This window comes from Sceloporus occidentalis, unplaced genomic scaffold, assembly GCF_023333645.1.
Source record: "Sceloporus occidentalis isolate IW3139 unplaced genomic scaffold, rSceOcc1.0.p SCAF_42, whole genome shotgun sequence".
NCBI classification, from domain to species: Eukaryota; Metazoa; Chordata; class Lepidosauria; order Squamata; family Phrynosomatidae; genus Sceloporus; species Sceloporus occidentalis.
In genome coordinates, this window is record NW_028317022.1 from 3,324,746 (window position 1) to 3,338,810 (window position 14,065).

The window sequence follows — 14,065 nt, forward strand, 5'->3', positions numbered from 1 at the left end:
ATCGTTTTGTCTACCATCATCTGAATTATTCTCTTTTTTGAGGATTAAGAATCTTATTAACCAAGTAGGAATTGAAAGGAATCCGGAACTAGAACATTGGCTTACAACACACACAAAAAAAGAAACAAATCTCAAGTTCATCTAAACTCTTATTATCTACGCAAACAGATGAGAAAGATCCACCAATCCTGAAGTGGGAAAGTGAGCTAGGTTTTGAGTCCTCCTTGGATCAGCGGCATCAGGCCTTGGTTCTCATAAGAAAGTACGTTCATTCAATAAACTTAATAGAGACTTACATTAAGATAACTTATAGATGGTTTCTGGTTCCAACTAAACTCAACAAAATTAGTAGTATACACCTAAACAGATGCTGGCGTTGCCTCTCCCATATGGGCTCATTTGCCCATATCTGGTGGGAGTGTCCGCAACTACTGAATCTAAGATTTAATTTATCTCAATTACTTGGCTCACTTTTTCACTTCCAGGATCAACTAGATCCACAGATGTTTCTTTTCCATCTGGGACTCGGGAAACTCCATCTAAATCACAGAATTTTAATTATTCATATATTTATGGCCGGAAAAATATGCATAGCTAGAAACTGGAGACAGGTAGGCCCACTTGAATGGAGTTTAGTTATTAATCAAATTAATCACCAGTACTCAATGGAAAGAGGATTTTACATTGAAATCAATAAGCTCGATAAATTTGATAATATCTGGTTACTTTGGAAACACCTTCGAGATACTGATCTAGAGAACGTTAGAAATTCTATTACTTGAGGTCTAACTCTTAATTTCCCTCTTACGCCACCCCTGGGCGGACGTTACACTATATCATATCATGACCTAACCCATGAGTAATAGCTAGCCCCCAAGTGCTTCTTATTGTCTCCCATGTGTGACAGTTTGATGTATGAATGTTACGTGTGGTTTTGTAACTGGCACTTGGTTGCCAAATCTACAGCCTATACCAGATAATAACCTATTTTTTGCACCTTTTTTTCCCTATTCGGTTGGGCTAGGAGTATACTGTTTGTCTGTTTATAAAATCTCTAAACAATCAAATAACACTCAGTAGAACGAAATATAGAAATGAATAAGGATTGGACGTCTTGTTTGTTTTGAGTAAGAGTTTAATTTCTTACAATTCCACTCAGGAATTCCCTTCTTTTTTTCTTTTCCTTCTTTTGACATTGTAATACCCTACTGATGTAATTCGAACTTGTGAACAAAATGTTTAAAAAATCTTAAATAAAATAAAGAGAAAAAAAATAGACAAACAGAAAGACAGACAAAAACATAGAAATTGACTGCATGTAAGAACCATTTGGCGCATATAGCCTGTCTGGTTTTTTTCAGGATGTAATGATTCAAACCTTAATCTGTCTGGTCTGTTCTTAGTCACAGGATAGCCATATGCCTATCCCATGTTTATATTCCTTTACTGTATAAGCCTCTACCACTGAATTAGCCCACTAGAAAAACAATGTTTTGTAACTCTGTAGCACTGTTTCTTTTATATATAAAGTTAGACAATATAGTTTTCCAAGGTCTTAATTACGGTTTGGCATCTGTAAGCGATGGAGTTTATCTTACCATATCATCAGATGTCAAGAGATATACACAGAATTTGGCTGTCTACATAAGATCCTGATATGAGTATGCAATAGTTATTTGACATAACATAATCTTATGCCTATGCACAGTTGTTAGCAACCTGAATGTAAATTCTTATGGGCCATGCTCATGTGGTTCTCCATTGTTACTATATAGTAAGGGTCCCCACTTCTAGCAAATGATGGCAGAAGACCCTTTTGACAGCCATCCATAGTTTATTTACCAGATTCCTAGATGCTTCTTCATATCTAGTGTTTTACGTTACCCCATACTGCATATACCCTGGTTCATGCAATGCTAACAAAAACCATAATATCTGTCACAACCTGCTTATCCCAATTTTTACACAAGTCTACGAATCTGACATGGGAACATCATCCATAGTTAGTAATACACCACAACTGGCTAACATATATCATTAACCTCAAAAAGGTGATTTTGTTAAGTTAGGTTAAGAAAACTAACTTAACTTAAGTCTCCAATCATAATATTACAACAATGTGTGCTTGATTATATTCTTACCAGGATGTTTCAGAGTCCTGAATGTATTCTTAAAATAATTTCCAGGGACATATATATATTTTTTTTAGCTCTGGACAATTCAGTCACCATCTTGCAATATGTTGTAGTTGTTCACTTGTTTTTTTGGGGTTTTTTTAAGACTGCTTGATCCCACAGAAAAATGTCCATCTTACAGTGCTATTCTAATCTTGCAGCACTATTTGACATGTTGGAGTAGCTCCTCTTGGAAGGTTGACACGCAAACATGGATTGAAGGCATATAAAGCCAAAAGAGTGGAAAATATTTGTTCATAGCCATAGCTAAAATGGTAATGTGTGTCTACATTTTAGCAATAAGAGGCTGTATGTGGCCTTCTCCCACTGCCATACCTGCTGATAGGGTACAAAGGAGGCAGAACTGGATGTTTCCATGGAAACTATGAAAGCAGAAGTGAATCTGCTTTAAAAGGTTTGTCGGAACGTCTGTAGATGATTTTATCGTTCAGTTTAATTTGAGTTATCTTCCTGAAATGTAATTCTGCCTACTCCACATGCATTTTGCAGGCTATTTTAACCAGAAATGTAGTTATTGCTGTAAAAAGTTAGAAAAGCCATTGGCTCAAAATGCATAGCATTCGAAATTTAAATAGATTTGCTTAGTAGTAATTAAATCGTTAAATTAGCCTTCTGATGTCCAAAAAATTATTAGAAGTATACCATTTAAACATACAATATAATACCAGAATAAGAGAGGCATGGTCTTCAGCCTGGAGTCAATTCTACATTACTATAATTGTGTTCTCTACTCATCATAATACAAGGAGAGGTTGCAATCAGTCTATACATGATTTAGCAAGTTCCCATTTGTGCCTATTCTCAGAAACTGAGTGAATTTGGTACACCAGTACATATTTTACTAAACATTACCTAATGTACAAATTGTGTATTGAAATCCATTTTGCATGGGGATGTGGTTTTTGTAATTAGAAAGTTAGATATCAGTCTCATTTAACACCTCCCCGAGCTACTTCTACTAAACGTGGGGAGCATTCATCAGTACCCGTTTTGTACATGCTCACTGATATCGATGGGAGTAGCAGCAGCCAATCACACATAAGTTTGCTAGCATACATGTGATAGACTGCTGCCTTGATGACTTACTGATGCTTTATGGTTTTGGTAGTGCTAGCCAGGGGACAAGCTAAATGAGACAAAAGCCTCATTTTCTAACTCCAATAACTAAAGGATGCATGCAGTCGATGCAAAATGTACTTCCATACACATAAAAAGTAAAATGTGCTTTCTGTAGTGTCTGGTTATTACTCAAGTGATCCACAATGTAAATACTTCGTCATAACACATATCATGCACTGTTTAAAAAAAATACAGTTTTGTGGATTAAAACCGTAATAAAAATTAGATGTCTGGAGTATTATCTGTAATCATAATGATAACAAATTGTGTGAATTTTATTTAATTAAAAACATGATGGATATCACTGGTATATGTTCACGAGTCACAACTGTCTGTTATCGAGGCACATCAGAGTATCACATCAGATTGACTAAAATCTGTACAAAAAAGAACAAGCATGTTTATGTATCTGAAATATGATAGATTGTTCCAGCTGACTGGACCATACCATTGGTTGCTAAAGGGATATAACTATTTTTCCCAAAGCTCCCATCAAACATTTTCTATACCTTTCTTTTTTATCTTAATACACAAATATTTAAGAATGCTACTTAAAAAAATAAAGTTATAATTTAAAATTAGCCAATTTTTCATTTGTTTCTGATCATTGATCGTTATTAGCATCTTTTTTCATGAGACACAAAAAAGAAAATCTACATATGCTGGTATATCTTTAGTTAATTACTGGTTTGTTTTTACCTTTCTCTGTTAAATTTCAAGGAATGTAGTATGGCAGGTCTCTTCTGTCGGAGATTCCATAGGTGTAAAGTGTCATCCTCCAAGGCACTCACAAGCGCTCCCTATATAAAAATATAAAAGGTTTAAAAGGAAATGGCTTTAGACATACTCATGCGTTACCATTAATCAACTATTCTGTTGCCAGTACAAATGAGGATAATCATTGAAAAAGAAAATATCTTAACCTGATGATACAAAATCTAGTGTTTGAGGCACTAAAATGTCACAAAAAATCTATTAACTATTTGTTGACTGAAGTGGTGGATTAAATCTGTTTTCTCCTTTTACCAACTGTTAACGGAAGTTGGTCTTACACAGATAACCAACACGTAGGGCGATTCTATGTTCTCTTACGGACAGTTGCTACACCATATGACCAAAAGTATGGTGCCAGGCATTCTCGTCCAACATCGCTGCCTGACCTAACAAATGCTTTTTTTGGCTGAATGGTCACATATTCCCACAGAAACACTCCACAATCTTGTGGAAAGCCTTCCCAGAAGAGTAGTGGCTTTTATAGCTGTAGGGGGGGGTCCACTTCACATAAATGTCCATGGTTTTGGAAAAGGTTGCCCAACAAGCTCATAGAGGTATGTTGGTTAGGTGTCCATATACTTTTGGTCATATAGTGTGCTTTTATTTCTATTCCAAATAATCAAAATACTGATATGCATTGAAAATATAAGCTTACAGAAGTATTAAAGCTCATTAGATCCTGCTTTTGCCTCCTATACATGCAGATAATTTTTTCAGAGTCCTCCCCAGTTGGACAACAATGGATGAAGTTGTGTTAATGATATCACCGAATGTGGTTTTTACCTTGAGAAAATGTGTAATATGTAATGTTTATACGCATTAACAGGTTAGGATGATGAACCCTATTAAAAGAATGGTATATGTGAGAGAACTAGGGCTGCAACAACTAATCGATAATAATCGATAATGAAAATCGTTGCCAACGAATTTCATTATCGATTAGTTGAATCGATTTTTATCGATTATTAAATGAGGGTTTTTTCAGAGCAAACGCTCTGAAAAATACCCCTCATTATATAATCCGTTTTAGTGACTCACAGCAGCAGCTCCTACTTACCAGCCCCTCCCTGTAATCTCTGTGACAACTGGCCCCACCCCCTTCCTTCTCCCAGAAGGCCAGAACCACATGGCTGTGACACTCATCTAACTGTAAGTATAAAATTAATATTTGGGCTACTGAAAGTTAGGGGAGGTGGGAGTTAATTTAGGGGCAGTTATGGTTAATAGGGTGTTTAGGGTTAATTTAGGGGCAGCTATGGTTAATGGTGTGTTTAGGGTTAATTTAGGAGCAGCTGTGGTTAATGGGGTGTTTGGGGTTAATTTGAGGCAGTTTTGGTTAATGGTATGTTTAGGGTTAATTTAGGGGATGTTGTGGTTGATGGGGTCTTTAGGGTTAATTTAGGGGCAGTTATGGTTAATGGGGTGTTTAGGGTTAATTTATTGATGAGGACTGAGGGTTAATTTTATTAATTTATTAAAGTTAACTTAAGGTGCAGTTAGAGATAAAGTGGGGCAAACTAAGGGGACTCTAAATCCTGGGGGCAGTGAAGATTAACCCTGTATTTATTTATAAAAGTATGGTCTGTGACTCTGAGGGGACTATGAGATATCTGGGGGGTATAAGGCATATCTGGGGAGGACGGAGTGACATATCTGGGGGTATAAGGCATATAGGGTATATAAGGCATATGTGGGGAGGGCAGTGTGGCATGTCTGGGGAGGACAGAGTGGTGTATCAGGGTGTATAAGGCAGATCTGGGGCCACAGTGGCATATCTGGGGGTAGAGTGGAGTGGCGTATCTGGGGGTAGAGTGGAGTGGCATATGTGGGGAGGGCAGTGTGGCATGTCTGGGGAGGATGGAGTGGTGTATCGGGGTATAAGGTGTATCAGGCACAGTGGCATATGTGGGAGGCAGAGTGGAGTGGCATATGTGGGAGGCAGCGTGGAGTGGCATATGTGGGAGGCAGAGTGGAGTGGCATATGTGGGAGGCAGAGTGGAGTGGCATATGTGGGAGGCAGCGTGGAGTGGCATATGTGGGAGGCAGCGTGGAGTGGCATATGTGGGAGGCAGCGTGGAGTGGCATATGTGGGAGGCAGCGTGGAGTGGCATATGTGGGAGGCAGCGTGGAGTGGCATATGTGGGAGGCAGCGTGGAGTGGCATATGTGGGAGGCAGCGTGGAGTGGCATATGTGGGAGGCAGCGTGGAGCGGCATATGTGGGAGGCAGCGTGGAGCGGCATATGTGGGAGGCAGCGTGGAGCGGTATATGTGGGAGGCAGCGTGGAGTGGCATATGTGGGAGGCAGAGTGGAGTGGTATATGTGGGGGGCAGCGTGGAGTGGTATATGTGGGGGGCAGCGTGGAGTGGCATATGTGGGGGGCAGTGTGGAGTGGCATATGTGGGAGGCAGCGTGGCATGTCTGGGAGGCAGCGTGGCAAGCCTGGGCTCAAACGTGCATAAATTGGGGGGGGCTGGTTGTGAAATAAAGGCAAGAAATGCATTTTATCAAAGTTTTTTTATTCTGCTGTTTGTATTTAATATAATTTGTTTATTACATTATTTTAAATAAATGAAACATTTACATTAATTTTTTTATCCGATTAATCGAAAAAATAATCGGCCAACTAATCGATTATGAAAATAATCGTTAGTTGCAGCCCTAGAGAGAACATTTAAAATCTTTCCAGCATGTTGAAGCGGGGATAGTACAAAGACCTTTCAGGGCCACCAGATGAACAATACTTTGCCAATTCTATTTTTCTGTTAATACATTGATCGTTTTCATGCTCTATAAACCTGTCCACAATATGCAGACATGTACAACAAATGGTTCTGATATATTTTTCTGGTTAACAACAGGCTATTAGCTACACCAGAGGAAGAGAGCATGTTATAAAGCATGTAGTGTAATAATGTTAAAATAAATAAACCAACGTCTGGTGTGTCATCATACGGCAAATATGATGCCACATGTACAAAAAGTGCTTCTGACAATTAGCAGGGATGTTTTGTTGTTTTCCATGGTGATTCCTTCACATTTAGCTTGGCTCCACAATCTCTCTTTAACACTTAATATATGCACAATTCCAACATGGAAAGCACACAAAGGCATACATGCACATTGCAGCCGCGCAACAAAATTTACTGTATGCTTAATTATCTACCAATGTTGGTTCTAATCATAGCTTTTAGGCATCCAATATAGTCTCAATATAGTGTACAAATATTATACATACATACATATATATATATATATATATATATATATATATATATATATATAAAATTTATGTATATACACACATGCAGACACACAAAGTACATACACATGCATACATAAAATTACACAGCAATAGAAAATTAACAATGGATAACAAAAGGAAGTGGGAAAGACATGATATATATAAGCCAGTGATGTCAGAGAAGAGATTAAAGTGATTGTACTAACCTCATTAATCAGGAACTGAAGTTGGATTACCGCAGCTCCGCTGTCATGCTGGCAAAAGCATTCAACTCCTGGCCGACCGAACCTGACATTAATTATGTTAAGGAAGAGCTGCTTTAGACTTTCACTTAATAAAAAATATTTACAGACGACACAGGCATGAACATAACAAGCAGTGTGAATGCCAGGAGGCTGCACATTGCCTTTGATCAAAGGTGAAGTTAGAAGCTTATAACAGCGCGAGTGTGTAGAGTCAGATTATGATGGGTTTTTGTTTTTGGGAAAACAGCAGTGTCATCAGAAAAATGAAACCTGGTATAAATAGATGTCCATGTTATACAAAATATATTTAACAAATACCAGAGGGCAAGAACCCTGGATTTGTGACATTTACCTGGTGACACCTAGCTCTTTGAATTTCTATATAGGCCTATTTTGCCAGCTAGTGAAGAAGAGACCCTGGGTGTCAAAAAGTCCCTTTTGTGCTTTTTCTGTATTCATATGTCAAGTAGAAATTATCATATCAGATAAAGGGATTCATCGTTACGCATCACATAAAGCTAGTTTTACATGCATGATATTTGTAAATATTAAAAACATAGCAAATTAATATAATGTAGGATAATACACTGGTAACATTTCTTCCGTTGGAGTTAAATATATATTTTTTCTTCTTCCCTTATATATATGCAATGGATATTACTTTTGGGAAACTTCAATGTTTAATAGGAGCTGTCATGTCAAAAAGACCCACTAAAAATAGCAGTCTGATTTTATACATCTCCAAAACCATAAAACCAGCAGGAACACGAGCTACTCTGTAAATTTAGATAGATTTGGAAATATAAATCTGATTGGCAGTAAATCTGACAGTCTTGTGATAAAATAAGTGATTTTTATTATTACCATATACATTTTACATATTGCTTCCATGACATTTGAAGGCCGACAACCTAAATCAAAACGTAAAAAAAAAAAAAAAAAAAAAAGAAATCAACATGACAGCTGTGTCACCTGTATGGGCTATATGGGACATTGGAGTATCTCTATAATAGTATCCCTAAATGCATTAGATACATATACAATAGACAGAAATCACATTATACAGCAAAACGTTGGATCAATCTTTACAAAATAATCAGCACACGAGAGGACAACTAACGGAAACATGAATGGCTGAGAGGGGTACAGCTCAATGTCTTTCCTTCTGCAAAACACAACAAAAAAACACAAGTCTAGGGACTGCCATACCGTTCAATCATTTGCAAACGCCACATAACAGTATGCTTTTATTGTTGGATTTGCTTGTTGGTAATTTAATTATTATTCGCACATCTGCACTCCAGGAAAAAGAAACGTCCAATTTTCAATCTCATATAACCATACCTGGGAACTCTCCGAGTTTGACCCGGAGATTGCCGGGTGAGAACTGCTCCTCCGGTTCAAGACCTGAATCCTCCGGGTCGCGGGAGCGGGGTCTTGACACGCCCCGCTCCTCGCCCCTTTTTTCCTTGAAATGGGACCGTCCACCGACGTCAGCGGGACCGTCCACCGACGTCAGCGGGACCGTCCACCGACGTCAGTGGGCAGTCCTGGTTGCGTCCCGCAAGGGAAGGCTCTGGGTAGCCAGAGCTGAGAAATTCCCAGGTATGCATATAACTTCTAATCCACTAATGCATCAATGGTTTAATATTTAAGATTACAAATGCGTAAAACACGCTGGCAGGCGTAAAAGAAAAAAAAGAGACCAAGAGTATTCTATAGTGCTGTAATGGACAATATGAGTAACATTTAGGAAATGTATTCAGACTCAAAAGATAGAAAGTGGGAGCATATTTAGACAGGTTAGATTAAGCAGAAAAAGTCTTAGAACACATCAAAATTAATGAAAAGGGGATCATGTGGTAGTGAGAGATACCTTACAAAAAGAAAAAGATCAAGTGTTTGAGAAAGAGACATGGTATACAATAGAAAAGACTATTCTTTAAGTAAGGTGCCTAGGACCAAGGTAGGTTTGAGGTTCTACAGGTATAAAGATCGGCTTAAACATTTATCCCTTTCTCTATGAAGTTCTTCAAAAAGAAAAAAAACGGGACCTACTTACAAAAACAATTTGTGGTGTAAACATTTAAAAGATCTAATCACCATAGCAAAACTTCCCACCAGTCAAAATAATAATGATTCTATTTTAAATCCACAATTCCAATTTTTATTTAAATTTTTTATTTTCATAGCACGTTAAATCTGATTTCCCAAAAAAGAAAACAGCTAGGGGAGTTATTCTACTCTATAATAAAGTTAAGCTATCAATGAGCAAAAACAAAAGAAACTGTTAAAATAAAAAGGAAAAAAAAGACCTAGTCTTTTCTCACATTCAAATTCCCATAACTGTTTGTCCAGCCTACACATAAACACGTTTCCAATAAACATGCTTGTTTTTATTGGTGTTTGCTTAAGCTGAACTACAGCTCGGATTTCAACAACACAATATTGATTTGCAATTTATTTTCTAGCAAGGATGTGAAAGTTAAGAAGTACAATAACATTTTACAATAGAAAATGTCTGGTAAAGCAGATCAGATCCATTTTAACACTTAGGTCCTAGGAACCGAACTGGTTCCAAAAAAAAAAAAAAAAATGTTCAGTAGGGAACAACTTTAAAACCCTATGGCGTTGCTTATAAAGGTGTATTTAGGTAAAAGGAGTCAACCACTACTTAGGGAATTATAGTGTGACAAATTACCCACTGGTTTGAATATAGGGACACAAGTCTACAGACATCTCCAACCTAATTTATTCACCGTTACTTATTATTACAATTCTAAAAGCTACTATGAAAATGTATCAAGAAGAAAAGTGTTGTTTACGGGATTGATGGTTTATTTCAAACTTTTTATTCATATATATATATATAAAATATATTTTTAGATTTCATTCCATGGGTTAGTTGCCTTGGATTTGATACATTCACCCACCTCCTGTGAGCATGGATACTCCAGTCACACGGATCTACAGTGGAGGGAAGAAAGCTAAATGTTGGAGACTCCTGGTCTGTAGCAATCTAGACAACAGAGAACGATCCGTAGGTTGTTCCATTTTTTTTCTAGAGGTTTACATTTTCCATACACTTATCTTGCAGGAACAGATCTATATTATAAAGACTATGTATCCAATGATGAATAACAAATAAACTAAATAAAGAACTAAAGGAAAAAAAAAATCTCCCTTTAGATTCAAAGAGCATAGTTTATCAAATCAGTCTACAATCTACATCAATTTTTACATACAGTTGTGTGAAAAAGATAGTTTACCCTCTTTGAATTCTATGGTTTAACAGGACATAATAACAATATAACATATGTTCCTTATCAAATCTACAAATTAGGCAAATACAGCCTCAGATGAACATGACCAATTATACCGTGTCATGATTCATTCAACATAAATAAAGCCAAAATGGAGAAGCCATGTGTGAAAAACTAAGTACAGGTTATGACCCAGTAGCTTGTAGAACAATCTTTACCAGCAATTATGTGAAGTAATTGTTTTGACTGGGCTATTGCAACACCTTGATTATTTTCTTTTGTAAGGCATCCAGTGGTAGATTGGCTGGTGTGCTTGGGTACATTGTCCTGTATACTGATATTTGACTCTAGAATACTTTGGTATACATGGTCGACTCAATGACTGCAAGGTTCCCCTGGTCCTGTGGCGGCAAAATAAGCCCAAATCATCACCCCTCCAACACGTGCTTGACCGTTGGTATGAGGTGTTTGTGCCGTTATGCTGTGTTTGTTTTTGGCGAAATATTTTGGAGATGTCTTGTCTTTCCAAAGGACATCGTTCCAGAAGTCTTGTGGTTTATCCAGACTTCATAATCGATTAGTTGGCCGATTATTTTTTCGATTAATCGATTAATCGGGTAAAAAAAAAAATATGCAAATTTTTCGTTTATTTTAAATAAAAACGTATAATTTACAATGGCATTTCACGATTCGCCTTCTTATTTTACTGACATAATAATTAAAGCTATATTTTAACAAGAACTCAAAAAATACCAAAAAAAGCTTTACTAGTAAATATTCATGTAAACTATTTTTGCCCAGTTATGCACATCTCACCCCCAGCTTGCCTCTCTGTCCCAGAAATGCATATCAGGAGGGGTATAAGGCATATCAGGGGACAGAGTGGCATATAGGAGGTATAAGGGGATACCTCCTATATGCCACTCTGTCCCCTGATATGCATTATACCCCTCCTGATATGCCTTATAGCCCCCTATATGCCACTGATATGCCACTTTGTCCCCTAATATGCCACTGTCCCCCCTGATACACCTTATAGCGCCTTCATGCCACTGTCCCCCCTGATACACCTTATAGCCCCTTTATGCCACTGTCCCCCCTGATATGCCTTATAGCCCCTTTATGCCACTGTCCCCCCTGATATGCCTTATAGCCCCTTTATGCCACTGTCCCCCCTGATACACCTTATAGCGCCTTCATGCCACTGTCCCCCCTGATACTCCTTATAGCCCCTTTATGCCACTGTCCCCCCTGATATGCCTTATAGCCCCTTTATGCCACTGTCCCCCCTGATATGCCTTATAGCCCCTTTATGCCACTGTGCCCCCTGATATGTCTTATGCCCCCCCGATATAAGAAAAACTGACATCACTAAAATTGTTTTTTATATTTATATTTATTAAATATAGACAAAAAAAATACACAATACAATATAAATATATATAAATATATGGACAATAAATCAAATATTATAGACATAAAAAAAAAAACACAAATGCACATAATTAATAGATCCCGCAAAAATTCTACCTGCCCCACCAGGGGTTAATATATCAACAGAAGAAACACAGGGCAAATGAGCATAAAAATAAAGATAATACTTACCCAGTGCTGCTTACTTGTCCTGTTTTTCTTCTGTTGATATATTAACCCCTGGTGGGGCAGGTGGAAGTGGCAGCGAGATGAAGTACCGGAGGTTGCGCACATCGCGCACTAAAATCCAAATCCCCTGCAGGCGCTGCAGCGGGACCTGGATCCTCTCCGGCAGCCGGTAGGGGTCTGTGTGATGCGCGCAGACAGCCGCTTCTCCCCTCCGCTTCCGCCGGGTTCAGTAATAGAAGCCCCGGCGGAAGTGGAGGGGAGAAGCGGAAGGGGAGAAGCGGAGGATGTCTGTGTGTTTTGCAAAGACCCTCACCGGGTGGCAGAGAGGATCCAGGTCTCCTGCAGCTTTGCGGGGGGTCTGGATTCTACAGTTATAATCCGATCTCTGTTTGAGATCGGATTATAGAAGGACGGGAGTTTTTCAGAGCGTTTGCTCTGAAAAACATAATTTTATAAATCGATAAAAATCGATTCAACTAATCGATTATGAAAATCGTTGACGATTTTCATAATCGATTATTATCGATTTTATCGATTCGTTGTTGCAGCCCTAATCCAGATGCAACTTTGCAAACCTAAGCCATGCTGCCGTGTTCTTTTTAGGAGAGGCTTTCTCCTGGCAACTCTTCCAAACAAATCATAGAATGTACTTTCTTTTTCACATGACTGTAGAGCCCAGCTGAGTATCCTATTTTTTATTCTTTTTTCCAGCAGGCATACAAGTCAAAATTAGGTGGTTTAGAACTAGTATCTTATGAAGGCTTATTAGAACTTAATACATTTTTGTGTTTATTTAGATGGGCAGGTTTTTGATAAGTCCTTTTTTGTATACAGTGCTAGTGATTAAAAAAACTCTACCGCCAGGTAAAAAGCCACATAGCTGCAATCAAGGCTAGAACTTACTGGGCTACTGTATACTAATACTAGTCTTTCTTTCCTTTGAATTGCTCATCATTTCTTACTGAATAATTTTGAACCTTTGTGAAAAAGTTACATTGATTCTAACTCTGAAAACAATCAAATACTGTAACAGAACAATACAGCAATTTACATCCAAAGATACAGCTGCCATGTTGTTAGCAGTGCAATTTCTTTCTTCACAGCTTTTTTTTTTTCTTTGTAAAATATTAATAAAATGAATAAATCGCCATACAAGCAAGCTATTAAATGTCTTAACACGTTCCACCGGAGGGGGGGGGAGCAGCACTCAACAGGATCAGTTCCAATATCACAAAAGACCGCCTTTGCAAAAAATATTGTTATTCCACTAGTAAAGACTACAGGGCAACCTAATACATATTTCACAAGACACTTAAAGGACCACTCCAGCTCTATTGTCATGTTAAATACAGTCTATTTTGCATTAACGCCAAAGCATTTTACTGTATACATTCTTTAGTTATTAGCAATAGAAAATACGCCTTCTCCTCTGGCTTCCTCTACTAAAAGAAGGAAGCATACTTAACCATGGTTCTTACAGATGCTCAATAGCATGAGCATTCTAATTAAAATGGAGCTGAGCTCCAACTGCAATAAACGGGAGTAGCAGCTGCCAATCAAATGTTTGTTGGCTGCACACTGATGTTAGTATTCTTTATGCTTACACTTTCTGATTTCAGAAAAG

The 14,065-nt window shown here is 37.9% G+C and overlaps 1 pseudogene; it reads right to left on the bottom strand.

Annotated features, from left to right (window-relative positions):
* Positions 1–14,065, bottom strand: part of LOC149289877 (syntaxin-binding protein 5-like) — a 181,418-nt pseudogene that overhangs the window by 119,162 nt on the left and 48,191 nt on the right.